Below are 25,541 nucleotides of genomic sequence, written 5' to 3'. Positions count from 1 at the left end.
CGGCAACATGTCGGAGCGGACCATGAAGGACCGCCATCAACGTCTCGCCAACTGGCTGGAAGGTAAGAGCCCGTCAGGCGAGAAGAAGAAGAAATCCGAGCGGTCTTCTAAGACCTTTGAGGACGCCCCGGCGACGGGGGTCCAACACAAGGCAAAGCACCGCGAGTCCGCTGGCACCGGGAGCGCCGAACGGTCGGGCTCTACGGGCGCCAGGCAGGGCGCACCCTCCCCGGCACCATCAACCATGAGCCAACGCTCTGGGTCGGGTAAGAGGAAGGCCGAGCACCCGGCGAAGCTCCTGGAGAGGCCCCGGTCGAGCTCGAAGGCCCCATCGTAGGGGGAGCGAGGCAGTGTCCCCCCCTCAAGGATAAGGCGGTGAGCGCACCTAAGGTGGTGAAGGCCTTAATCCATCCGGCCAAGCCCTCTATCGAAACTGTCGCGGCGGCCCTGGCTCAGCCTGTGGGGGCTACACCAGTGGTGGCGACCTCGGGGCTCAGAGTCTCCCTGCCACCTCGGAGGGAGTCCTCTTTTGTGCCCATCGATAGGGCCCCCGTGAAATCCCCCGTGGGGAAGAAAAAGGGGGGGCAGGGCGTCGTCGTAGATTCGGCCTCAACCTCGGAGGAGGAGCTGGTCGAAGTCTTAAGCCACGGCCTCGGCGTGGAAGAAGACCGGCCCGTCGGGATGGATCCCGACGCAGGCGACGACGACATCATCGAGGGTACCGACGGGGCCCCTGATCGCCCGTCGGATTCCCCTCTGCCAGCGCCGCGAGACAGCTCGGCGGCCATTTTGTTGGCTATACAGTCCTTATGCTCAGAGATAAGGACGAGACTACCGTTGCCGACGGAACCTCTCCCGTCGGGGGACCCAGAACCGGGACCTTCTGGTGTTCCCCCTACCAAGAAAAGAAGGATCCACCCTCCGCCTCCTTTTCAGCCGTCGCGCCCCTTCCAGCCCTCCTCCCCGTCCACCCGAGGGGATGATACGGGGACTGACACGGCAGCGACGGGTACGGACGACGAGGTATACGACGAGGATGTACCGTCGTCGCCTCCCACCAGGGCTTCTCCGCCCGACGAGATTGGATCGTTCCACTCCATGATCACCAGGGCATCCGAGCTTTTCCAACTCTGCCCTGAGGAGAAGAAGAAGGAAGGTTTCCTTTATCAGCGGCGCGAGGCCAAGAGGAAGACGGTCCTCTCAGTGCCTCTATTGAACGACATTTGGGATGAGGGCCTCACCCTCCTCAAGAACCCTTCCACGACGCCAGCTAGAAGGGATCGGTACGAGAAGAAGTACCGGGTCCCGGACACGGCCCCCCTGTGCCTCTGGGCGCAGCCTACCCCGGACTCCGTCGTCTCCGCGGCGGCCAGGAAAAAAGCGGGGGGGGTGCGGCCTCCACATCGACTTCCCCACCGGACGGCGAGGGAAAGAAATTGGACGCTATGGGACGCAGAGTCATCTCGTCTGCGGCGACGACGATTAAAGCGGCCAACGCCTTGGCTATTGTGGCCCGCTACGACAGGGAGCTCTGATACAAACTGGCTCCCCTACTGGACTTCTTGCCGGACGACAAGAGGGCAGAGGCCCTGGAGATCCTGCAGGAAGGTGAGGTGGCTTCGGACCACGCCATTACCGTTGCGACGGACATCGCCGACACCGGGTTCCGCCAGTTGGGCAACGGCGTTTGCCTTAGGCGGCGTGGATGGCTCAAGGCTACGGACTTCCGTCAAGACGTTCAGACCAGAGTCCTGGACATGCCCTTCGATGGGAACAACCTGTTTGGGAAAACAGTGGACGATTCCCTTCAGGCCATTAAAGCGGACACCGAGACGGCCCGGGCCCTTGGAGTTCTCCAACAACGACGGACGCCCTTTCGGAGCAGCGGAGGCAAGGGCGCCTCCAAAGGTTCAGGCGGCGGTTTCTCCACCTACCGTCAAGCGGCCCGCTCGTCGGCTCAGGAGGCCTACAGAGGACGAGGCAAGTCTGGCGGACCCCGCCGTCGTCGCCAAGGAGGTCAAGGCGGCAAAGCCTCGTCGAAGCAGGATTGAACCGACCGTGGGGTCGGGTTCCCACCGAAGCACCCCGGTGGGAGGCCGGCTGGCGAGATTCGTCAGCGTGTGGGAGTCCATCTCCACGGACCGTTGGGTGCTGGACGCCTTGGCCCGGGGCCACGCGCTCGAATTTCAAAGAAGGTGTCCGCGCGTCCCCCCCGTGGCCAGGAAAGAACTTCACGTCCCTCAACTTCTCCTGGAGGTAAAGGCGATGCTGAGGAAGGGCGCCATCGAACTCGTCCCAAAGAGACTTCGGGGCTCCGGAGTTTACTCGAGATACTTCCTCGTGAAGAAGAAGACGGGGGGGGGGGGGGATGGCGCCCCATCCTGGACCTGCGACGTCTGAACAAGTTCATCAAGGCGCAAAAGTTCCGGATGGTCACCCTCCAGCACGTCCTGGGTCAGCTGGAGGAAGGAGACTTCCTGTCGTCGTTGGATTTGGAGGATGCCTACTTCCATATTCCCATCCTAAAGGGGCACCGAAAATTCCTCAGGTTTGTGGTCCAAGGGCGTCACTACCAGTTCAAAGCCCTCCCCTTCGGACTACGGTCGGCCCCCAGGGTATTCACCAAGTGCCTTGCACCGGTGGCGGCGCAGCTGCGCCGCGAGGGGATCCACGTCCACCCCTACCTGTACGACTGGCTCATCCGAGCCAAGTCGAGGGAGCTCGCCCTGGATCACACGGCAAGGACCGTCCGACTTCTCACGGACTTGGGATTCTCCGTGAACTACGCCAAGTCTCACCTGGTACCCGCGCAAAACGCACTGTTTCTGGGAGCGAAGCTCGACACAGTGTCTCTTCTGGCCTCCCCGTCGGAGGAAAGGACCAGGTCCATCCTGGGCAAGGTACAGCGGATGTTGGTTTCCGACGTGGCCAAGGTGAGGTCCATCAAGTCCCTCCTCGGAATGATGTCTTCCTGCATCTACCTCATTCCCATGTGCAGGCTCTGGATGCGCCCGTTGCAGGAGTTCCTGGACGCGCGCTGGATCCAAACGACGGGCAGCTTCGAGGAGAGGATCACACTCGACGAGTTTCCGCTGAGCGGTCCGGTGGTGGGGCAACCGCACGCATCTGACGGCGGGCATGGACTTCCAGACCCCAGATCACCAGGAGACAGTGACAACCGATGCCTCCCTGGAAGGGTGGGGAGCGCACACTGAAAATCTGCATGCGAGAGGCCTTTGGCTCCCGACGGAGAAGTCCCTCCATATCAACGTCCTGGAGCTCCGTGCAGTGTTCTGGGCCCTCAGGTCCTTCCTTCCGTCCCTCAAGGGCAAGGTGGTGAGGATCTTCACCGACAACACCACCACCATGTTTTACATCAGGAAACAGGGCGGAACCAGGTCCCCAGCGCTGTCCAAGGAGGCGCAGGACCTGTGGCATTGGGCCGTCGCCCAAAGGATGTTTCTGGTGCCGTTTCATCTGGCAGGGATAAAAAACACCATCGCCGACTCACTCAGCAGGGAGCTGCGCTCGTGCCACGAGTGGGAACTACGGCAGGATCTAGTGGATCGCCTCTTCCGACGGTGGGGCACACCCCAGATCGACCTGTTCGCGACGGCGACGAACTCCAAGTGCCGGAGGTTCGCCAGCAGGTTTCCCCAGGCGAGGAGCATGGGCGATGCCTTCTCGTTCCCCTGGGAGGGCCTGTTCCTCTACGCGTTCCCTCCTTTGCCACTGCTAATCCGGCTCGTCAACCAGCTCAAGAGGTCACGGTGCAGGATGATCCTCGTCGCACCTGCGTGGCCGAGGCAGATATGGTTCCCGGACCTTCTGGACTTGTCAGCGTCCCCGCCAATCAAGCTGCCGGTGGACGCGGATCTACTCTCCAGGGAAGGAGGCGCCATCCTCCACCACGACCCGAAATCGCTGAACTTGCAGGCCTGGCTCCTGCAGCGCTAGAGTTTGGAGGATACGATATACCGGCCGACTGCAGAGAGGTTCTTGCAAAGGCCAGGGCGTCCTCGACTCTTAAATGCTACAGACACAAATGGAAGAGGTTCTCTGTCTGGTGCCACGCACAGAAGATTAACCCTCTACGGATTACGGCTCCCCAGGTACTGCCGTACCTGCTGACGCTGGCCAAAGCTGGACTGGCACACGCGTCCATCAAGATTCATCTTGCTGCGATCTCCCGATACACCAGAACCACGGGCCGGACGTCCTTGTGGTCTCATCGTCTTCATGAAAGAGTTCATGAAGGGGCTGTTCAGATCGTTCCCGCCGGTGAAGGCTCCGGCCCCGGCGTGGGAGCTCAACGTGGTGCTGACCAAGCTCATGGGACCTCCGTTCGAGCCTCTGCACTCGGCCCCGTTGAAGTTTCTGTCGTGGAAAACAGCGTTTCTTGTGGCCATCACCTCCGCACGACGGGTGGGAGAGATCCAGGCCCTTTCATGCAAGGCCCCGTACTTGACTTTTCACGACACGAGGGTAGTGCTCAGGACGCACCCCTCCTTCATGCCCAAGGTACCGTCGGACTTCCATCTCAACGAACCCTTGGTGTTGCCTGTGTTCTTCCCGTCGCCGGCTGAGAGGACTTTGCACTCGCTGGATGTAGCTAGAGCGCTGAAGTTCTACGTGGACCGCACGAAGGGTTTTCGGAAGACGTCAACTCTTTGTGAACTTTGGACCTGTCAATCAGGGGAAGGCTCTCTCGAAGGCTTCCATCTCCAGATGGCTCTCCGGCTGTATCATGTGCTGTCACCGGTTGGCAAACCGACCGCTGCCTGGCCGTCCGAGAGCCCATTCCACCAGAGCGATCGCAGCTACCACGGCGTTCCTATCTGGTGTGCCCCTGCTGGACATATGCAGGGCTGCTACGTGGAGGTCGACGCACACCTTCACGAAATTCTACTGCGTCGACCGGGATTCCAGGGAGGAGTCCAGGGTCGGCCAAGCAGTGCTGCGCAACCTGTTCGCCTGAGGTGAGCCTGGTGAGGAGGTAAGATGCTTAATGTTGAGTTGATGTGATGCTTGATGTTGAGCCTTTGCCACCTCCCGTGGTTGTGCATGTGTGTACTGCTATGTATTCTTTATTCATGAGCATGTGAATCCATGCCAGACCCCATGCTGGAGAAGGAACAAGTTACTTACCTGTAACTGTTGTTCTCCAGCATGGGTCTGGCATGGATTCACATGCGAACCCTCCCGCCTACCCCTCTGCGGCTCTTCACTTGGTCATACTGCCACTTCACGTGCTTCCAAATCTGAAGATGGCTGCCAGAGGCGGTGCTTAGGTAGAGGGCAGTCATTGGCTGTGGTCAGTATGACGCAGAGACCAGTGATTGGTTATTACTACGAAAGACAGATCAGAAACGAAACTGATACTGGTTTTTTCTTTACCGAGGATTCCCAGCCTGACGACGGGGAATATTCATGAGCATGTGAATCCATGCCAGACCCATGCTGGAGAACAACAGTTACAGGTAAGTAACTTGTTCCTTATTCAAAAAACCTTGTGTGTAAGAGTTAATTTGAATACTTGTCACTGTGAATCGCTGTGTAACTCCCCTACAGCTAATATTGACCCCTCTTGAGATAAGCCTGGCTGCTCAACACGCTAACAAAACAGTGTAGCTCAGCGGGTTGAGTGCTCGCTGCTGCGATCTGAGCGTGATCTGTAGGTCGCAGGTTCGAAACCCAGCAAGGCCAACTCAGCCTTTCATCCTTCCGAGGTCGATAAATGAGTACCAATTTTGCTTGGGTGATATTGTATGTAAATATGTGCTCTGTATAGCACTTTGGATTAATGTGCTATATAAATAACACATTATCATTATACCAAAGGTTGGGTTTCCTATACCTGTAGTCAGTTGTTTGTAGTCTTCCCAGAGGGTACTGCATACAAACGTTGCCTTATGCTTACCAAGGACCCCTCTTGAGATGAGCCTGGCTGCTCAGTTACTCTACTAACTTGTGTAGTACATGCTTATACCAAAGCTTGGGTTAACTATAGCCAAGAGGCCAAGGCTGGTGCAGTCTCCCACAGGGTACTGCATACAATCTTCCCTAACATATGTTGACTTAACGCCCATTTTAATTTCAGTCCTAAGAAGGCAGAATGACAGAATGGGCCAGGGATCTTAGGAGGTCACTGGGCTCACACCTGTTCAGAGGTTTATTTTGTAGTTCCCGATCCTCATGCAATCTCTACTGCCACCTACAGAAAAACTATGGCTAAGATAAGATGCCTTGCGGCCTGTATTGTTACAATGAAACCCATCGCCTTACAGTGAAGTCCAGTTTTTTTGTAAGAGTTTATATAAATTTTTCAACATGCAACACCTTACAATAAAAACTTGGTTCTCATATATGGAAGCCAACCCAATTACTGAACCTTTCTTTGAACACAATTCACTTAGTCCTATTCCAGTGTATACATATCGAGTGGAACATCCTGTGATGCTGAAGTAACATTTCCAGCAGCGAAACAACCCCTACATTGTCCTACTCACCCCTAAATCTCAGCTCTGCCCTCCCAGCCTGCCCCCTTTGCCCCAGCTCAACTAAGCAATCAGCATTATCCACTTGGCCTACACCTCAAGGTTGCTTCAGATCCGACTGTTCCTCCATCTTGACCCAGACCTAATGCCATACAGTGTACCGCACATTGCTATCATCCCTAGGCCGTACCTTATTTCCCAAGTCCATTTCTGCCCTTAACCATTTGCGCTTTGCCCTGCGCCAATTTCCAATCAAATGTCCCTGTGCTTTCCATGCCATGGCGATCACCCGCCTAGTGAGAATTAGCCCCAAACTTCAGTAATTGCTCTACCCCGAACTCCCTTCCCTCGAGGTAACAATCCCAACAAGCAGTGTTTAACCTAAATATGAACCCTCGCCGCAACCAGCGAGAATAATTCTTAACAATCTCCCAAAACCTCCCCACCTTATTTCACCCCACCATATGTGCATGTTGGATCTGCCATGGTAACCATCTTAACCCTTACTGGTGTAATATAGGCACGCTGCACTATTTTATATTGGATCCATTGGAAACTAGCGTTTTCTGCAAACTGTCTATGCATGTGCAAGAGCTTTACACCACTCGCTATGCGAGAGTGGTTCCCCTATGTATGATTTCCATCTGAGCCTCCGTTCCCCAGCCTTGGTGTCGCATTCTGCATTATCGGGCATGTATAAATCCTAAACACCCCCCCTTGGGTAATGGCAACAGTGCACTGTTCACTCTGTGTACACGCAGCTTATGCAGAAATCCATCACAGGCTTTCCACACCCCAGCCCTTAGACTTTCAATTTCAAATGTACTCTCGGGTGTGCCCCCATAAACTTCTCATAGGTAATAGCCCTGTCATCTAGCTATAAGTCGTCAATGGTACTGCTATGTCCCACTCGACCAATAGTTGATCCTTCTCTCAAACACAACCTTTGTCATAGTCTGCTAGAACCTAGAGGCATAGGACCCTCTTAACCTGTACTCTTGGTGGCCCTCCACCACACCTGAATAATTTTGACTCGCCGGAGTCAAAATACCCCCAAGCTCCCTGACCCGTCCCCCAGTAATGCCAAGACTTGATGCTGCACTGATTCTTTAAAAATCCATGCAGTGATATGAGCTCTATTCGGCTGAACAAACCATTCGACCATATGTTGCAATGTGGCCGCCCATTAATACGCTTTGAAATCCGGCACTCCTACGCCCCACTTACCTGCCTGTAGTTGTAATGTACTCAGATATTCTCACCCCCCCCCCCCCCCTTTGATAAAATCCTGGCCCGTTTCCTGTGTAGTGTTAGGGAGAATTCTCCAAAATGACTAATTTCCATTACCTACCGAGTCCATCAGCAGCTTTGCTGGATTTCTAGGGTTTATTTATTTTACCTGGTAAGAGTGTGAGCTTTTTTCCCCACTCTTGCATGTTTTGCTGTGTATTTACCAATTGTGTGATCTTGGGCTCTGGAGCCTCACCTACTCCATGGGCATCATTTTTTTGTTACACAGCACCTTCAGTGCAGTGTCACAGGGTTGTCTTTTAGACTTCCCACTGACTCCATTTTTCTGGGACTGACTACTGTCTCCCAGGAGCATGTAAAGTTGCCGTTAACTTTATGTAGTCTCTTTAAATCACATACCCAGTACCCCCATCTTACATGGAGTATTGCAAAGGGTTAATTATTATCCCTTTTTGTCTGTTTCTCTTGGAGCACTGTTTCGCTCCCTTTTCATCAAGACTTGGCTGGTGGCAGTGGTTACTGACCTATTTTTCATACCGCGGTTATCTTAAATAACCATGGTATTGTTTTAGGCTATTTTTTTAGCCTCGAACATAAACCCGCGTGACCATATAGATTTTATTTCGGCTCCGGCTGCGTTTATTCGCCATTAATTTTTGTAAAAGTCTTTCTCATGTTTTACTCTGCGCGCCAAACCAGGTTTGGTTCCTTTGTTCGCCGTCTTTTTGCAGGCTTCTGCACAGAAGTCCTCCTTAAGGCACCTGAAAGTCTAGGTAGGCAGGATATGAGGCAGGTGTCTTAAGACCTCTTCCCTGGGTTCCCTTGGTAACCCAAGTCGCACTCCTGTTTGATTCGCTGGGTGACTGTCCTTGCCAGGACAGCCACCCTGCTCTGTGATTGACAGCCAGGCTGTTGAATTGGGGAAAACAGCATAAAAAGCAGGTCTCTGGGACTGGAAAGGCAGAGTCGCCACTGGAACGAAAGAACCGACGAGGAGCTGACAGAAGAGGACCTCTGCAACAACTGAACTGCCCGGTGAAGCCCTGCTGCAGGTCCGAATCTTCAAACTCCAACGACAGAGGATCCTCCAGGAATCTTCTTCCTTTGACCTGGTGGGACCAACCAGTTTGCCCAAACTTCAGGCCAGGACCCCTCCTCTGGTCGAAATCGCTGTACAGCGCTACAGTGGGCCGAATAACCAGGAAGGTCGGACCCTGCTTGGGTTTTAAGGAGCGCACCTTTTATTCGTTTCGCTCTGCTGCTGGTTTCTTCCCCGGGTAGTGCAGGACCCTCCAGTCTTCCTACTTCTTGTCAATCCGACAGTTGCTTCAGGAACCGTGAGCCTGCAGGAACTACCAGGATAGTCCGCCTCAGCTACAGCTCCCTCTCCGTTTTAAGGTACTGTGCAAATCCGATTGTTCGTTTCGTTCAGCCGCGGTGAAAGTGTGTGAAATCTTTCTTCAATCCGATGGCTTGTCCTTCTCTTCTTTTCGAACTAACTTTTCTGCTCACCAACTTTGTCTGGAACTCGTGGCACGAACTTTACTGCAAATTGCCCCGAACCGTGTGATATTGAGCAAAAGACTTTTAACCTATTGACTTTGGTCCTAAGCCTTTTCTCCTGATTCTATCACTGTAGTTCCTCTTACTCAATTGCCCTGAGTAATACCTGTTAGTGTGGTTCATTTTCTGCCTAACTTTGTTTTTCCCCCCTTTTTAAATTTCTGGAGTGCCATTTTGCTCCCACTTCATTTTGTGAGCTTTACTTGTCTGGAACTTATTGGGAGTGTTGTGGTGCATTAAGAGTGTGATTTTTTAAACTGCTTTACTTTAGTGAGATGTCATACAATTGATAATAATAATAATGTGTAAATAAATGTATATTCTTTTACTTAAAAACCTTGAGTCAGTGTTTGTTTGAATCATAGTAATTGCTGTCCTTTGTGTATCTATTTGATACTGCTCACTTGCTCTTGAGATATTATAGGCTTGTACCAAAGGTGAATTTGTACTGTCACTTGTAGTGTTAATTGTGTGTGGTGGTCCCAAAGGGTACTGCATATAATTCTGCCTAACATGTAGTGAGCGAAAACGGCCTGCCTTCAGGACGATTAGCATTATTTGTAACGGCATGATAATTTTTTCCAGTTGCAACTGTTGCATCTAAGATATAGAAAATGTAATCCATAAATCTGTGAGCCTATCCAACTCCTCAGTCAGCCTCAATACGTTACGAGAATACATCCACTCCTAGTCCACACTAGGTTGTATAAAACCGTCCACCAGGGGGTCTATTGCAAAATACTCAACACCCCATCAGTATCAATAGGCAACATATAAACAGCTGACTTGGATTTATTAATAACCAACCCTGAGAATACTCACAATTCTTCCAGTGTCCATGGCTTGCTGCAGAGTCTTCTCTGGATCCTGCACATACAGCAAAAAAATTGTTGTCAGACATAGATTGCGTTACCCCCCAGCCTTCGTTCATTGTCCATGTGTCTATTCCTATACACCGCACCTAAGGGTTATAACACCAGAGTGAAGATCAGTGGGGAAAGCAGGCACCACCTTGCCTTGTTCCGTGCTGTACTGGCCCGGAAGTGGAGATCATTCCCTTAACCTGAACTCAAACGGTCGAGCTCCTGTATAGTAAATTCACCCATTCAATACATAGGGCCGCTAACCCCATCTTCTCCAACACCATCCACTGAAACTTCCAAGAGACAGAATCAAAGTTTTGAATGTGTCTAAGCTGACTACCGCTAGCCTATCTACTGCCTGTGCTTGTCCAGGATCAAAAAAAGGCATCTCAAGTTATTAGTGGACAAACCCGGAATAAACCCAGTTTGGTCCAGATGAACCAGGGACTGCATATACGGTGTTAAGCGGCCTGCCAGAATTTTGCACATATGTTTCACATCGACCTTAATCGTGGCAAAGAGGTGCTATGATGCACACTAAACCGGGCCCCCTCCCTTTTTGAGGATTAATAACCAACGCCTCCAGCATGGGTCCTGGGAGATACACTATTCTGCATCCTATGGAGTCTGGCATGGATTCACATGCTCATGAATAATCCCCATCACGCTGGGAATCCTCGGTTAAAAAAAAGTTTCACTTTCGTTTATAAACTGTCTTTCTCCTCTAAACCAATCAATGAGCTCTGGGTTGTACTGCCCCAGCCAATTACTCCCCTCTCCTTAAGCCCCTCCTCTGGCAGCCATCTTCAGATTTTTACCACACGCTCAAGTGTTGGGAGTCCTCATGTTTCACTCTTAGAGCTTTTTGCATTTTTCTTACTTTTTTGGCTAAGAAAACGGGGATCGATTTTTCAACATCTTTCATCGCCCTCAAGGGTAAAAATCAAGTGTTTTCTTCTTGGAAGTTTCCAGAAATCCATCAGGCCTACACCTTGCCGGATTATGTCTGAGTAGAAGGACGGAGCTTCGCTTTTTAATCTCTGCACCAGCAGCGGCTTGCAAGTGTTTTAAGATGAACATTCCCATTGCCTGTGTTGTCTACACCCGACATACAAGGAAGAAGATTGTGTAATTTGCCATTGCTTCTCCAACCGCTCTATGAAGGACCGGCACGTCGGACTGGCGATGTGGCTCAAGGCCAGGACCTCTACCCATGTGGTCCACAGCGGCATGCCTTATCCGTGCAGCCAGCGGTTGCTTCTAAGTCCTTTGAGGGCGCTCCATCTTTGGGGGCCCAAGACAAGGCCAAGCACTGCGAGTCTGCTTCTGCTGGGATCGCCACACAAGCAGGTCCTCCTACGGGCGTGGCACATTCGTCTCGATCAGCCTCAATTTCCAGCTATCGCTCCAGCTCTTGTTCGAATAGAAAGTCAGCTACCCCGGGGAAGCTGCGGGAGAAACCGGAGAAGGCCAAGCAGGACAATGTGTCCGTCCTGCCAGTTTAAGGCCCAGATGATACAGTTCAAGACGCCCTCTTTGATCGAGATGTTTGCTGCCGCCCCCTCGAAGGCGAAAGGAGCTGAGCTGGTACAGGGTACCCCAGGTGCAGCCAGGGTGGCTCTCCCTCCCAGGCAGGAGGCTTCGGTCATACCAGTGGAGAAGACTCCGGAGAGGAGGAAGCCGGGCCGCAGCCCAAAGCCGACCCCTCAGGACCCAAAGCAGGGGGGTTGGAGGGTGTGGAAGAGCTACAGGGAACCGATAAATTTCTTCGTCCGAAGAGGTAGACATTGTTTCCATCCACATCATCCCGGAGAAGATTGGTGATGACGAGAACTTCTGAGTTGCCCACCGGAGGTGATGACGAGGTAGGGGGCGATGGGCCCAGCGAACCTGTCCCCAGGCACCCCCCAGAGATCTGTCGCGGGAGATTCTCTCGACCATCCACACAATGGTGTCGGCGATTCAGAAGAGGATGCCGACGGCACCGCCAACGGCTCCACCAGCGATGACCCTGTTGACACGGGGGCCACCACCGTTGAAGAAAAGGAGGAGGCCCCTTACAACTCCACTCCAACTGTCATTGCCTTCCCCCTTCCAAACCCCTCCCCTCTTCCCACAACCCTCAACCCCCCCCACCCCGCCGCCCTAGGGAGACACAGACACGGCTAAAACGGCCATAGATGACCGTGGACTCTCCACCACTGAGGGCTTCTCTGCCGGACGGAGTGGGATCCTTCCACTCCATGATCGCCTGTGCGTCTGAACTTTTTCAGCTTACTCCGGAGAAGAAGAAAAAGGAAGGCTTCATGTACCAATGCCGGGAAGTGAAAAGGAAGACCTTTTTGTCAGTACTGCTACTGGACGATGTCTGGGAGGATGGGCTGGCACTTCTGAAGAACCCGTCGTCAACTACTGTTCCCCCCGGACGCGAGGGGAAGAAATTGGATGCCGTCTGACAGTCCTTTACTCGGCGGCAGTCAAGGCGGCCAACGCCTTAGCGATTCTGTCCAGGTACGACCGGGAGCTTTGGTACAAGATTGCTCCGATCCTGAATTTCCTCCCAGAGGACAAGCCGGTAGAGGCAATGGGAAACCTTCAGGAGGGTGAGGTGACATCGGACCACACACTCACTGTTGCCCTGGACATTGCTAATATAGGGTTCCGCCAGATGGGAAACCGGGTTTTCCTCCGTCGTCGTGGCTGGCTGAAGGCCAACAACTTCAGACGAGGGTCCTGGACATGCCGTCCGACGGAGACCATCTTTTCGGCAAGGCAGTCGACTAATCTCTTCAAGCCATCGAAGCCGACAGACAGCCTGTGCCCTGGGCATGCTACAACAGCACCATCCTTCCTTTCGTCAGTCAGGAGTGAAGTCGGGTGGGTCTTTGAAGAGTTCGGCAGTGGATCGTCCTCTTAGCGCCAACCCGCCCCTTCCGCGACCTAGGAAGCCTACAGGGGTCGTTCCAAGTCCTTCGGAGGTGGCCGCTGTTAGGGGTAATTCTCTTATAAGGCTAATTTCCCAAACCTAGTGAGTCCCCCAGCAGTTTTGCTGGATTTTTGAGGTTTGTTTTTTTCTCCTACTAAGAGTGAGACTTTCTCCCACTCTTTGGCAGGATTTGAGGTATGTCTTTGACTTTTTGTGTGCTTATGGGCTATGGGGTCTTTTTACTCCATAGGGTATCATCTGTTTTAGTGGATGTTACACAACACCCTCAGTGCAGTAACACAGGGGTGTCATAAAGACCCCCAAACATAGACTCATACCCTGGGACTGACTGTCTCCCAGGGCATGTAAAGTCACCATTGACTTTACTAGTCCAAAATTGTGAACGGAACCAGTACAAACAATCATATTGTGGAAGTACTGGAAGGGGTTAATTCTATTGCCCCTGGGTCTGTTTCCAAGGGGGGCACGGTCCAGTCCCCCCTTGTCGAGTTTGTGGCTGGTGGCAGTGGTTACCACGCAAAATATTCAACTGGAATATTTCCTATGGGATTTTCCCATTGATTTTAAACGCACCACTTTTTGGTGCAATGTTAAAGATACCGCCGGTTTATTGATTTAATATAAAATCACCGGTTGGGTCTTTTTGCTAGAACTCTTTTCTAAAATAGCGTTCGTGTCCGTCTCTGTAACTCCGACCAAGGTCGGGCCCTTTGTTCCACTTTTTGGCGGGCTTCTCCACAGAAGCCCTCCAACTGGTGCCACTCTGTCTGCGTTCCACAGGATGTGTGGGTGGGGGGAATGGGCACCCTGGACTGCGTTGCCTTAGCAACTCAAGTCGCACTCTGTTCTGATTGGCCCAGTGGTGAGCTGCCCGGCTCACCACTTAGCATGTATGAGTGACAGCTAGGCTGTTGAATGGGGGTTTTTCTGCATAAAAGCAGGGCTTTTGGGACTGGAGCTTCAGAAGTCACCACAGGACCTAAGAAATCCGAAGAGGGGAGAAGCTGAGCCATCTGCAACGACGACCCCACCAGTGGAGCCCTGCTGCAACAACCTCACCACTTTCCTGACAAGAGAAGATCTTCTGCTGAAAGAGTCTTCTTCCACTGAGCTGGTGGGATCAACCAGTTCGCCATTTCGCCTTCCATGACGTATCTTGGTCGAATCGCCCGTGCCAAGCACCCCGGCGGCCGGATAGCCAAGCTTCACCACTGTGACTGCGAATAAAAGGAACGCACCTTTTAACCGACAAACTCTGCGTCTGGTCTCTTCCCTGGGCAGTGCAACAACTCCAAGTTTCCTCTTCGAGATCTTCTCTTCCCCTGGTCAAAACCACGAATTGCACCCACTGCCAGGAACAACTGCCACCGCTGGAGCTTCCTCCACCTGGCCTCCCTTTCTATGGTTTGCTAAAGGTTACCCTTAAATCCTTGGCTTTCCAACTGGGTTGGCTACCAGACCTTCTAACTTTACCTCCAGAATCAACCCAACCTCTTTTGAACATTTTTACAAAGAATTGAATGCATTTCTAAACTGTGTGATCTTGGGCACATTTCACCTGCTCCATTTAAAGCGGACCTGGCCTATGAACGTTGGCTCTACAGTAGACTCTGCCTTCACTAACTTGTTTTGGTCTTAGAAAAGTGTTGGGAACTGTTTTATTTTCATGACCTGCCTTTTTCTCTCCCTTTAACTTCATTATTGGAGTGCCATCTAAGTTACACGCTCGCATCTGTTTTGACTTAGACTTGTCTAATAATTCTTAAGGGAGGTGTGTATACCTTTCCGACTGTGTTTGAACTTGCTTTGATTTATAGTGCTAGTGTATTTCCTTAAGTGTGTGTTAAATAATGATATACTTTTGATACCAAGCTCTGGTCAGTGTTTGTTTGCTCTACTGTGTTTTTAGCCCTATTGTGTATCCTCTGTATAATGCGCTACTCTTCTTGAGAGAAGTCTGACTGCTCAGCCACAGCTACCAGGTAAATCTGGGTGGTAGACTGCTACTAATTGGTTTTACTGCTTACTCCTGTAGTCTTAATCTTTTTGCCGTGGTCCCCAAGGGAACTGCACAGGATTCTTCCTAACAGCCGCCATCGTCAAAGCTGCTAGGACGGCGCGCCAGCCTCCAAGCAGGACTGAACTGGCCCAGATGTCGGGGCCCACACCCCTCCACCCCGGTGGGAGGCTGGCTGGCTAACTTAGTCAGCGGGTGGGAAAACATCTCCACCGATCGATGGATTCTGGATGCTCTTGCCCACAGACGCACTTTGGAGTTTCGAAGGAAGTGTCCGCAAATACCACTGGTGGCCCGGCAGGAACAACACAGCCCTATGCTGCTGCTGGAGTTAGGGGCCATGTTAAGAAATGTGGCGATAGAGCTGGTTCTGAAGCGACTCCAGGGCTCTGGAGTTTACTCAAGATACTGTAAGAAAGACTAGGGCTTGAGGCCCATTCTCGACCTACGATGACTCAAGTTCATCAAGTCCCAGAAATTCAGGATGGTCAAGTTGCAGCATGTGCTCGGCCAACTGGAGGAGGGGAGACTTTGTTGTTTGATCTGGAGGACGCATACTTCCACGTCCCCATTCACGTAAAATATCGCAGGTTCCAGCGTTTTGTCGTACACGGGAAGCACTACCAGTTTAAGGGTCACTCCTTCAGATTAAAGTCAGCGTCCAGAGTTTATACAAAGTTCTTGGCTCCGGTCGCGACCCATCTGCTCATACAGGCCAAGTTGGCGGACCTTGCCACCGATCACACAGAGAAAACTGTCCGGCTGCTGACGCATCTGCGGTTCTTGGTGAACTATGCAAAATCCTGCTGGACGCCATTGCAGAATGCGCTGTTCATGGGGTGCAGGCTCAACACGGTGTTCTGCCTGGTGGCTGTCGGAAGAAAGGATAGTGACCATTTTGGGCATGGTGCAACGCTGTTAGCACTGACGATCTCCACTGCTCGGCATGATGTCGTCCTGTATCTTCCTAGTCTGGCTCTGCAGGATCCGGATGGGACCGCTAAAGGAATTCCTGGACTCCCGCTGATCCAGATGTTCCGAAGCTTCAAGGATAGGATTGTGCTCAACAATGAGTTCTGTCGAGCGATAAGGTGGTGGGGCGTGTGCTCCAACATCACTGGGGGCACAAATTTCAAGAGCCTCCCATACCAGAAGACTGTCATGACGGACGCTTCCCTGGAAGGGTGGGGAGCACACTCTGGATGCCTTCACGCCAGAGGCCTTGGGCTGCTGCAGGAGAAGGCGCTGCATATCAACGTCCTGGAACTACAGGCTGTGTTGGGCCCTCCAGTCATTTCTTCTGTCTTCTGCCAAAGTGGTGAGGGTCTTCACAGACAATACCACCACAATGTTTTGCATTTGGAAGCAGGGGGCACCAGGTCCCCGGCGCTCTCCAGAGAGGTGCAGGAGTTGTGGCACTGGGCTGTTGCCTGTTAGGCAGAATCCTGTGCAGTTCCGTTAGGGAGCACTTCACAAGATTAGCACTACAGGTGAGAGCAATAAATCCCCTTTGGTATCAGTCTGTACCACAAAGATTTAGTTGGTAGCTGTGGCTGAGCAGTCAGACGTATCAAGAGGGAGATGAGCAGTATTCCGGGTTTACACAATAGGCCTGCAGTACTATGACACAAGAAAACACTGACCAAAGCTTTGTATTAAAAAGTAGATATATATTTATTTTATACACTTCTAATAAAGCACATGTATGTCATCAAGCAAGTTAAAATGAGTCAAAGGAAAAATATACACACTCCCTAGTTAAATTGTAGACCAAGTGAACCAGAGTGAAAACTGAGCAAAACGGCACAGTGAAAACCACACACAAGGGATACTCTATCAATTTCTCACAAGGGAGGGAAAGTATAAGTTATATAGAAATAGTTTCTTACACACCCTAGCAACACTTCTCATAAGTTTGTGAACCAGTGTAAGCAAGACAGTGCATCAGCATAGGAAATACTTGAATGAAAACTGAGCAAAATGGCATTTCACAAGGTTTTAAAAGGGGAAGAAAAGGGTAGTTATAAGAAGTAGGTGCACCAACACAGTTCTAGTTGAGAATCATTCTAAAGAAGGCAGGTCTAACAAATGTAGCCAGAGTCAGTAGGCCTGTGCCAGAGTCCATGGTACCGGGCAACGGCCCTGGAGTAATATGTTCTTGTAGCTGCAGTCAGATGGATGCAGGAGGTGAAAGACAATGTTGAGAGAGCGGCGGCCAACCCAACAGGTAGGTAAAGGATTTAAAACACCTTTAGTGCTACTGCGAAGAATGGGCGGCCTGGCGGAACAATGTACCTTTAAAATGAAGTGGCTCCTGCGGTGGCGTTTGTTCCTGGTAGTTCCTGCAGCTCGGGGGATCCAGCAGAGGAAGAGGGGCTCTCGTTGTGGAGGAAGGTTCGAGTTACTGCACTACCCAGTGATGAAACCAGCCGCGGTGCTGTCCGACAAATAAAAGGTACGCTCCTTTAAATCGCGGTCCGGGTGGACTGGTGCCTGGCTATCTGGCCTCCGAGTACAGTGTACTGGTGATTCGACCAAGGCAGGTCCGGGTAGGCGATTGGCAAACTGGTTGGCCCCACCAGCTCAAGGGAAGAAGGCTCTTGCAGAGGAAGATCTTCTCTCGTCGTGTGGAGAAAAGTGGTGAGACGATGCAGCAGAGCTTCACCGGTGGTTCAGTTGTTGCAGATGTCTTTGGCTTCTCTACTCTTCGGCTTATTAGTTCCAGTGGCGACGTCTTGCTCTTCCAGTCCTCAGGACCCTGCTTTTATGCAAAAAGATCCCCATTCATACAGCCTAGCTGTCACACACACAGTGGAGTGGTCATCTTGGTGGGAAACCCTCCAGCCTATCAGGATAGAGTGCAACATGGGTTGCTGAGGCAACCCTGTCCAGGGGTCCTACTCCCACCTCCCACACAAGGGACCCACCCCAGACTCTGTGGCGCCGAAAGGAGGGCTTCTTGGCAGAAGCCCGCCAAGCGGACGAACAAAGGATCCCGACCTGGGTTAGGAGTCTAGAGAAAGACACGAGAAAGAAGTTATATTAAAGTTCTGGTAAATAAAACCGACCGGAGTAAAGTTAATATTAAAATGCACCGGTGGTATGTTGGAGGCTGTCAGAAAAAGTGGTAGCCTCGAACAATGGGAAAATCCCATAGGGAAATATTTGCGGTCGAATATTTATGATAGTAACCACTGCCACCAGCCAGAAACTTTTGAGAGGGACTGTATAGTACCCTCTCGAAAATGAACATAAGGGAAAAACTATGAACCCTTTCCAGTACTTCCATAGTAAGATGGGTTATAGTGGTTTAATTCATAAAAATTGACTAGTAAAGTCAATTGGGACTTTACATGCCCTGGGAGACAGTAGTTAGTCCCAGGGTATGGAGTCTATTTGGGGGTCGTTATGACACCCCTGGGTCACTGCTTTGAGGGTGCTGTGTAACACATGTGAATAAAGATGGTTACTTTGGGGTTGAGAAAATCCCATAGACATTAAACACAACAATAGCCTAGAACACACATAGCAAAAATGCCTAAGAGTGGGGAAAAAGAGTCTCACTCTTAGCAGGAAAAAAAAGCAACAAACCCTTCAAAACCAGCAAAGCTCCTGGGGGACTCTGTAGGTAAGGGAAATTAGCCATAGAATGAGAATTCTCCCTAACATTGCCCAGGGGATGTTAGTCATTCTTTTCCACCTGGTTCGATTCGAAAACACTGTCTACGATTCCCGCCACAGGGAACTGCGTTCTAGCCATGAGTGGGAGCTTCGGCAGGATCTAGTGGACAACCTCTTCCTCATGTGGGGCACTCCCCAGATCGATTTGTTTGCGACAGCTATGAATACCAAGTGCCAGAGGTTCGCCAGCAGGTTTTCCCAGCTGGGGAGCATTGGGGACGCATTCTCCTTCCCTTGGGAAGGCCTGTTCCTGTACACGTTCCCTTTGTTGCTGCTGCTACTACGAGTCATCAGTCAACTGACAGTGCAGGTGCAGGATGGTACTTGTTGTGCCAGCGTGGCTGAGGCAAATCTGGTACCCAGACTTTCTCAGCATGTCAGCGTCCCCTCCAGTCAAGCAACCAGTGGTCACGGATCTTCCCACCAGGGTAGGAGGCGCAAACCTGCACCACGATCCAGGATTGCTGAACATGAAGACCTGGCTCCTGCAGCATAAGTTTAGTGGTTTCAAGCTGCCTGCAGACTGCATGGAGGTTTTCGCCGATGCCAGGGGTTAGTCGACATTTAACTGCTAGGGCACAAATGGAAGCGTTTCGCGGCTTGGTGCCAGTCGCAGAAGATTATCCTCTGAGGGTCACGGCCCCCAGGTCCTTCCGTACTTGTTGTCATTTGCTCAGTCTGGGCTGGCGCACGCCTCCATCGTGCATCTGGCGGCTATCTCCCACCACACCATGTCTCTGGGATGGTTTTCTCTTTGGTCGCACCATCCAGTGTAGGAATTCATCAAATGACTGATCAGTTTGTACCCGCCGGGGAAGTCGCCTGCTCCGGCGTGGGAACTCAACGTGGTGCTGACTAGGCTCATGGCCCCATTCCAGCTGATGCATCAGGCTCCGCTCAAGTTCATGTCTTGGAAGACCGCTTTCCTTGTGGCTATCACCTCTGCTAGGAGAGTAGGTGAGATCCAGATCCTCACCTGAGACCAGCCTTACTTGACTTTCCACGAGACAAGGGTGGTGCTGCGGACACACCCTTCCTTCATGCCCAAGGTTCTGTCGGAATTTCATCTCAACAAGCCCTTGGTGTTACCTGTGTTTTTTCCAACGCCTTTATCGCCGGCTGAAAGGACTTTGCACTCACTGGATGTGGCCCGCACAAATAGTTTCCGGAAGACTTCATAGCTTTTTTTCTTTGGTCTTGTGAACCATGGGAAGGCCTTGTCCAAGGCTTTCTTCTCCAGGTAGATCTCCGGGTGCATCACCCATTGTCACGGGTTGGCTAACTGACTGCTGCCTGGCCATCAGAGAGCCCATTCCACTAGCTCGATCGTTGCTACGACGGTGTTCCTGTCTGGTGTGTTCCTGCTGGACATCTGCAGGGCTGCTACGTGGAGGTCTATGCACACCTTTATGAAATACTACTGCGTCGACCGTGATTCCAGGGAGGAGTCAGTCGGCCAAGCAGTGCTACGCATCCTGTTGGCTTGAAGATGAGCCTGGTGAGGGGGTAAGAGTAATTGCTTCTGATAAGCCTTGCCACCCCCCTGTGGTTCTGTATGTATGTACTTCTATGTATTCTTTATTCATGAGCATGTGAATCCATGCCAGACCCCATTCTGGAGAAGGAACAAGTCACTTACCTGTAACTGTTGTTCTCCAGCATGGGTCTGGCATTGATTCACATGCAAACCCGCCTTCCTGCGGCACTTCTTGGTCATAGTGCTGCTTTACTTTACATGCTACCAAATCTGAAGATGGCTGCCAGAGGGGCTTGGGGAGAGGGCAGTATGACCCAGAGCTCAGTGATTAGTTTATAAACTGTCTTTTATCCTTTAAACCAAAGTGAAACTGTTTTTACATTTACCGAGGATTCTCGGCCTGACGGAATATTCTTGAGCATGTGAAATCATGCCGGACCTATCCTGGAGAACAACATTTAAATGCATCAATATCAGACCTTGCCTTTTGGACTTAATGCAGCACTAAGAGTAGTCATCAAGCAGGTGAATCCTTTGGCCAGCTCACATTGGCTCGGGGGATCTAGCTATTTTCATACCTGAACGGCAGGCTTTCCCGTGCTTCGTCTGGTCGGGAAGCTTCAAATGAGACCAACATCCTGGGTACAGCGGGGGCAGTCCCTGCGCCATGAAGGCTAGCACCGAACCACAAGTCGAGGGCTATACAAAGCCTCTTACTGGCGAGCACTCCCAAGATTATAATTACTGCACTGAGTTTACTGTGACACCTAAAAATGTGTTCATTTTGACCCCCCACCCCCCTTTTCACCCCATATATTTGTTGGGGATGAGTGTAATATATAATAGATGAAGTGGGGGGTTCTCCCCACATATTTATGCAGTGAAAAGGGGGTTGAAATAAAATGTTGGCATTTTCAGGGGTCGCAGTAATTGCAAAGATCCCACTCTTCCGAAGCCTGTTGGAGCAGCTATTGACCTCCGGGTCAAGGACTCTTCAGCGTCTATCACCAGGCACCCTCCGGAGGGTGGTTTGGGGGGGGGGTTACCTGTGGAATCGCCACAGAGGGCACAGCGATGCCTTCAGACATCAGTGTGAGATTCATAGTTCTCCCATCACCAGCAGTACGTCAGACATTTGCATCAGGGAGCCACATTTGGGAGAGTAGCCCTAGTGTCCCTACCAAGGCGGTCCACATGCTTGTGCCCAAGTTGGCAGAGATCTAGGGCCACTCGAGATCCAAAATGGCATAGGAGGATTGGAATTACAGGCCATCTTTTATGCGCTAAGAGCGTTCCTTCCGAACATCAGCAAAAACACTGTCCGCAGCGCGACTGCAATGTTGTCTATGAATAAGCAGGGAGTACAAGTACCATCCACTTTATATGGCTTTATAATCCATCTGTGAATGGGCTGTGGCATGCAATATAGTTCTCAGAACAGTTTATCTGGCCTGGGTTCTGAACAAGGAAAAAGATCCTCTCCAGGCTACACCATGTCAATCACGAGCAGGAAATATATCACATGGCTCGCTATGCCATCTCCTGAGAGTGGCTTTTTTGCTATTCCTCTCGGGGCGGCACAGGCACCGGCTCTCTAGGAGATGTGCTAAACATTCCCCGGATGGGGAGTTATCTTGCGCTTCCCGCGAACCTCCCAGATCCTCAGAGTATTGGTAATACTGAAGGAAACTGCAAACTGCACACTCATACTGCGAGCGCAGCAGTGCCTGTCCCGGTTTTCATATTCAGAACTTGAGGCTATATTTCTAGGGTCCTATTCCTCTTCAACAGTGGCCCATCATCCTGATTCAAGAACAAGGGCAAAATTATTGGTCCATGCCCTCAATTGCTCAGCCTAGCAGTCTGGTTCCTGAGGGTTTGGCTCTAGGTCATTTGTCAGTCTGCAGAGAAAATGAAAATCATTCAGGTGGCCAGGAAGCAGCTTTCATAGGAGATTGCGAAAAGGTATCCACCCCCTCTGTTAGGCAGAAACCTGTGCAATTCTCTTAGGGACCACTGCAAAAGATTTAAGACTACAGGTGGTTGGCAGTAAACCCAATTGGTAGCAGTCTGTACCTCCCAGATTTACCTAGTAGCTGTGGCTGAGCAGTCAGACCTCTCTCAAGATGAGTTAGGCAGTATATAGAGTATACACAATAGGTACAGAGCTACAGTAGCACAAACAAACCCTGACCAGAGCTTTGGTGTAAAAGTATATAATTATTTATCTAAAGACACACTTGTAAATTACACTAGCACAAAAAGAGGTAAGTAAATTCAACACAGTCACTATCATATATATACAACCCTGATTACTTATTAGACAAGTCTTAATGAGAAACACCACTTATTTTCAGACAGAGGTGAGCGCTTAACATAAGATGGCACTCCAAGTTCTTTAAAAAAGGAGGGAAAAAGGCAGCGTTATGAGAGCACACAAATCTCAATACTTTTCGAAGAACCACAGTGAGGCAGGTTAGGCAAAGTCTACTGGAGAGCAAGGAAGTTCAAATGCCAGGCCCACTCATAGAGAGAGCAAGCGAAATGTGTCCAGGATCACACAGTGGGGTTATGCCCAAAGAGTCTTTGTAAATAGTTCACAAAAGATTGAGGTCCAGTCAGGAAAAGTTAGTTAACAGGCCCCAGGCTAACCCAGGTTAGAAAGTCGAGGATTTACTGTCACACCGAACGATCTGTCGCAAGGGAAGCCAGGCGGGACACAGTACCTGAAAATGGGAAGAACGCACCAGCGGGGGCAGTTGTTCCTGGCAGCGGGTGCAAGTCGGTGTTTCGTCCAGAGGAAGAGGAGGTCTCGACGTGGAGGAAAGCTGAAGGTCGTTGCACTGCCAGGGAAGAAACCAGCCACGGAGTTACCTGGTTACAAGGTACCACTCTTTTCTTCGGAGTAGTGGTAAACCGTGGTATTCCGGTTGCCGAGGTGCTTGGCATGGGCAAGGCGGCCACGAGTTGGTCCAGGAAGGCGAAAAGACGGGCAAAATGGTTATCCCCACCAGTCAAAGAAAGAAGAGACTCCGGGGTGGAGATCTCCTCTGTCGTCGGGAAAAGTGGTGAGATGGTTCAGCAGGGCTCCACCGGTGGTGTTGTTGCAGGTCGGCTCGGCTTCCCCCTCCTCGGATTCTTTAGGTCCAGTGGCGACTTCTGAAGTTCCAGTCCCCAAAGCCCTGCTTTTTTGCAGAAAACCCCCATTCATTCAGCCTAGCTGTCAATCTAACATGCTAAGTGGTGAGCCGGGCGGCTCACCACTTGGGCCAATCACACAAGAGTGCGATTTGAGTTGCCGAGGCAACTCAGTCCAGGGTGCCTAAACCCCCTCCCACACCCTCTGTGGTACCCAGACAGAGTGGCACCACTTTTGGAGGCTTCTGTGGAGAAGCCCGCCAAAAAGTGGAACAAAGGGCTCGACTTGGGTTGGAGTGTCAGAAGTGAACACAAACGCCATTTTGGAACCAAGTTTCAGCAAAAAATACCAAACGGTGAATTTATATTAATTTAATAAACCGGCGGTATGTTCGAGGCTATTTTAAAAAAGTGGTAGCCTCGAACAATGGGAAAAATCCCATAGGAATATATTCGCAGTCGAATATAAAAAGTAGTATCCACTGCCACCAGCCAAAACTCGGTCGGGGGGGACTGGACAGTGCCCCCTCGAACAACAGACCCTGGGGCAATCGAATTGCCCCGATCAGTACGTACACAATATGATGGTTTGTACTGGTTCTGTTTACAATTTGAGACTAGTAAGGCCAATGGTGACTTTACATGCTCTGGGAGACAGTAGTCAGTCCCAGGGTATGGAGACTATGGTGGGGTGTCACTATGACACCCCTGGGTTACTGCACGGAGGGTGCTGTGTAACCCACATATCAAAACACATGAAGCCCTATGGGGTAAAGGACCCCATAGCCCATAAAATGCATACAAATTCAAAGGAACACCTCAAATCAGGTCTAAGATTGGGAGGAAAAAATAAACCCCAAAAATCCAGCAAAGCTGCTGGGGGACTCACTAGGTTTGGGAAATTAGCCTTTATCGAGTATTCTCCCTAACACCCTCTCCAGTGGCTTCAATGGTGGCTTCAATGATGTGCTGTCCTTCTCGCACCTGGTGTCTTCAGGCTTCTCTCACCCCTTGTTTAAGAATTGATGCAGTCACACTGTGTGAGACTACACAACACTTGTCTGCTTTGTATTAGGTAACCCACCTTTTGGTATAGGTCTGTACTACACAAGTTGGTAGTGTGACTGAGCAGCCAGGCCTATCTCAAGAGGGGTAAATGTGAGCTGTAGAGCTATACAAATGAAACTCGTAAATACAAGTAGCCAAGTAACACTTACACTCAAGGTTTCTGTTATAAATATTTATTTAACATCCATTTTTAAATGAGTTTTCTTTAAAAAAGCAATTTGTGCAACAAGGTAAATAGACTTTAAAATTACTTATAGGAATCAGAACATGTTAGTGGATAATCTTTGGATATGCTTCTTACACAATTCCTACACCCTGAGGTGACTTCAATCACAAGAACAGTAATGGCATTTACATATCATTGTAGTTATACTTTGCAGATTCTGAGGTTGGAGAAGGTAAAGGTTTAAGGAAGGAAAAGGTTAAACAGGTTCTCAGAAAATGTGAGGACAACTAAATCGTCCAGTGAAATCTAGACGAGCCTTTCCTAGTAGTAACAGTTCCCAACAATCTACCACTTATGAGGGACAAACAATATCGGTCAATGGACTAGAAGAGTCTTCAGGGTCCCAGGACAGCCAAAGTCAATAGAAAGTCTATGGAGCTGAGGCACTTCTTAGATCAGTAACAGTCTTGCAAAAAGTTGGAGAGTTTGTAGAAAATCACTTGTGGGGGTCACAAGCTGTTAAGCATGTGAACAGAGAGTAGGACCAACTCTAAAAGATAAGCCACTGCAATTCCCAACTGAGAAAAGTGCAGATAAAAGAAAATGATGTAAGTACCCCAAGCTTAAACAGTACCTCTGGTTTGAAGAAGTGATCCAGCTGGATTCTGTCTTGGTACAGCGGTGCAGACCCTGTGTTCCTGAGTCTGTCATGGGGACAAGATGGAGGACTTCTGGAGGCCTCCTGCGGCTGTACTTGGTAGGTTGTCAGCAGCTATGGGCTCGTCTTGGTTCAGCAGCACTTCACGGTTTCAGCACTTGGTAAACACCACCGTCGCGGATCTCAAATACCGGTTGGGCTTCCTACACTCCTTG

At 50.8% G+C, this 25,541-nt stretch overlaps 1 protein-coding gene across 6 annotated transcripts in view; it reads left to right on the top strand.

Moving 5' to 3' along the window:
* STAG2 (STAG2 cohesin complex component) overlaps nt 1–25,541 on the top strand; it is a 2,060,662-nt gene that overhangs the window by 768,644 nt on the left and 1,266,477 nt on the right. The gene's annotated exons all lie outside the window — the stretch shown is intronic.

The sequence above is a fragment of the Ambystoma mexicanum genome, chromosome 5p (assembly GCF_040938575.1).
Source record: "Ambystoma mexicanum isolate Mex_15411 chromosome 5p, UKY_AmexF1_1, whole genome shotgun sequence".
NCBI lineage: Eukaryota > Metazoa > Chordata > Amphibia > Caudata > Ambystomatidae > Ambystoma > Ambystoma mexicanum.
The sequence above is the reverse complement of the archived record's forward strand: the minus strand, read 5'-3'. Positions and strand labels throughout refer to the sequence as shown.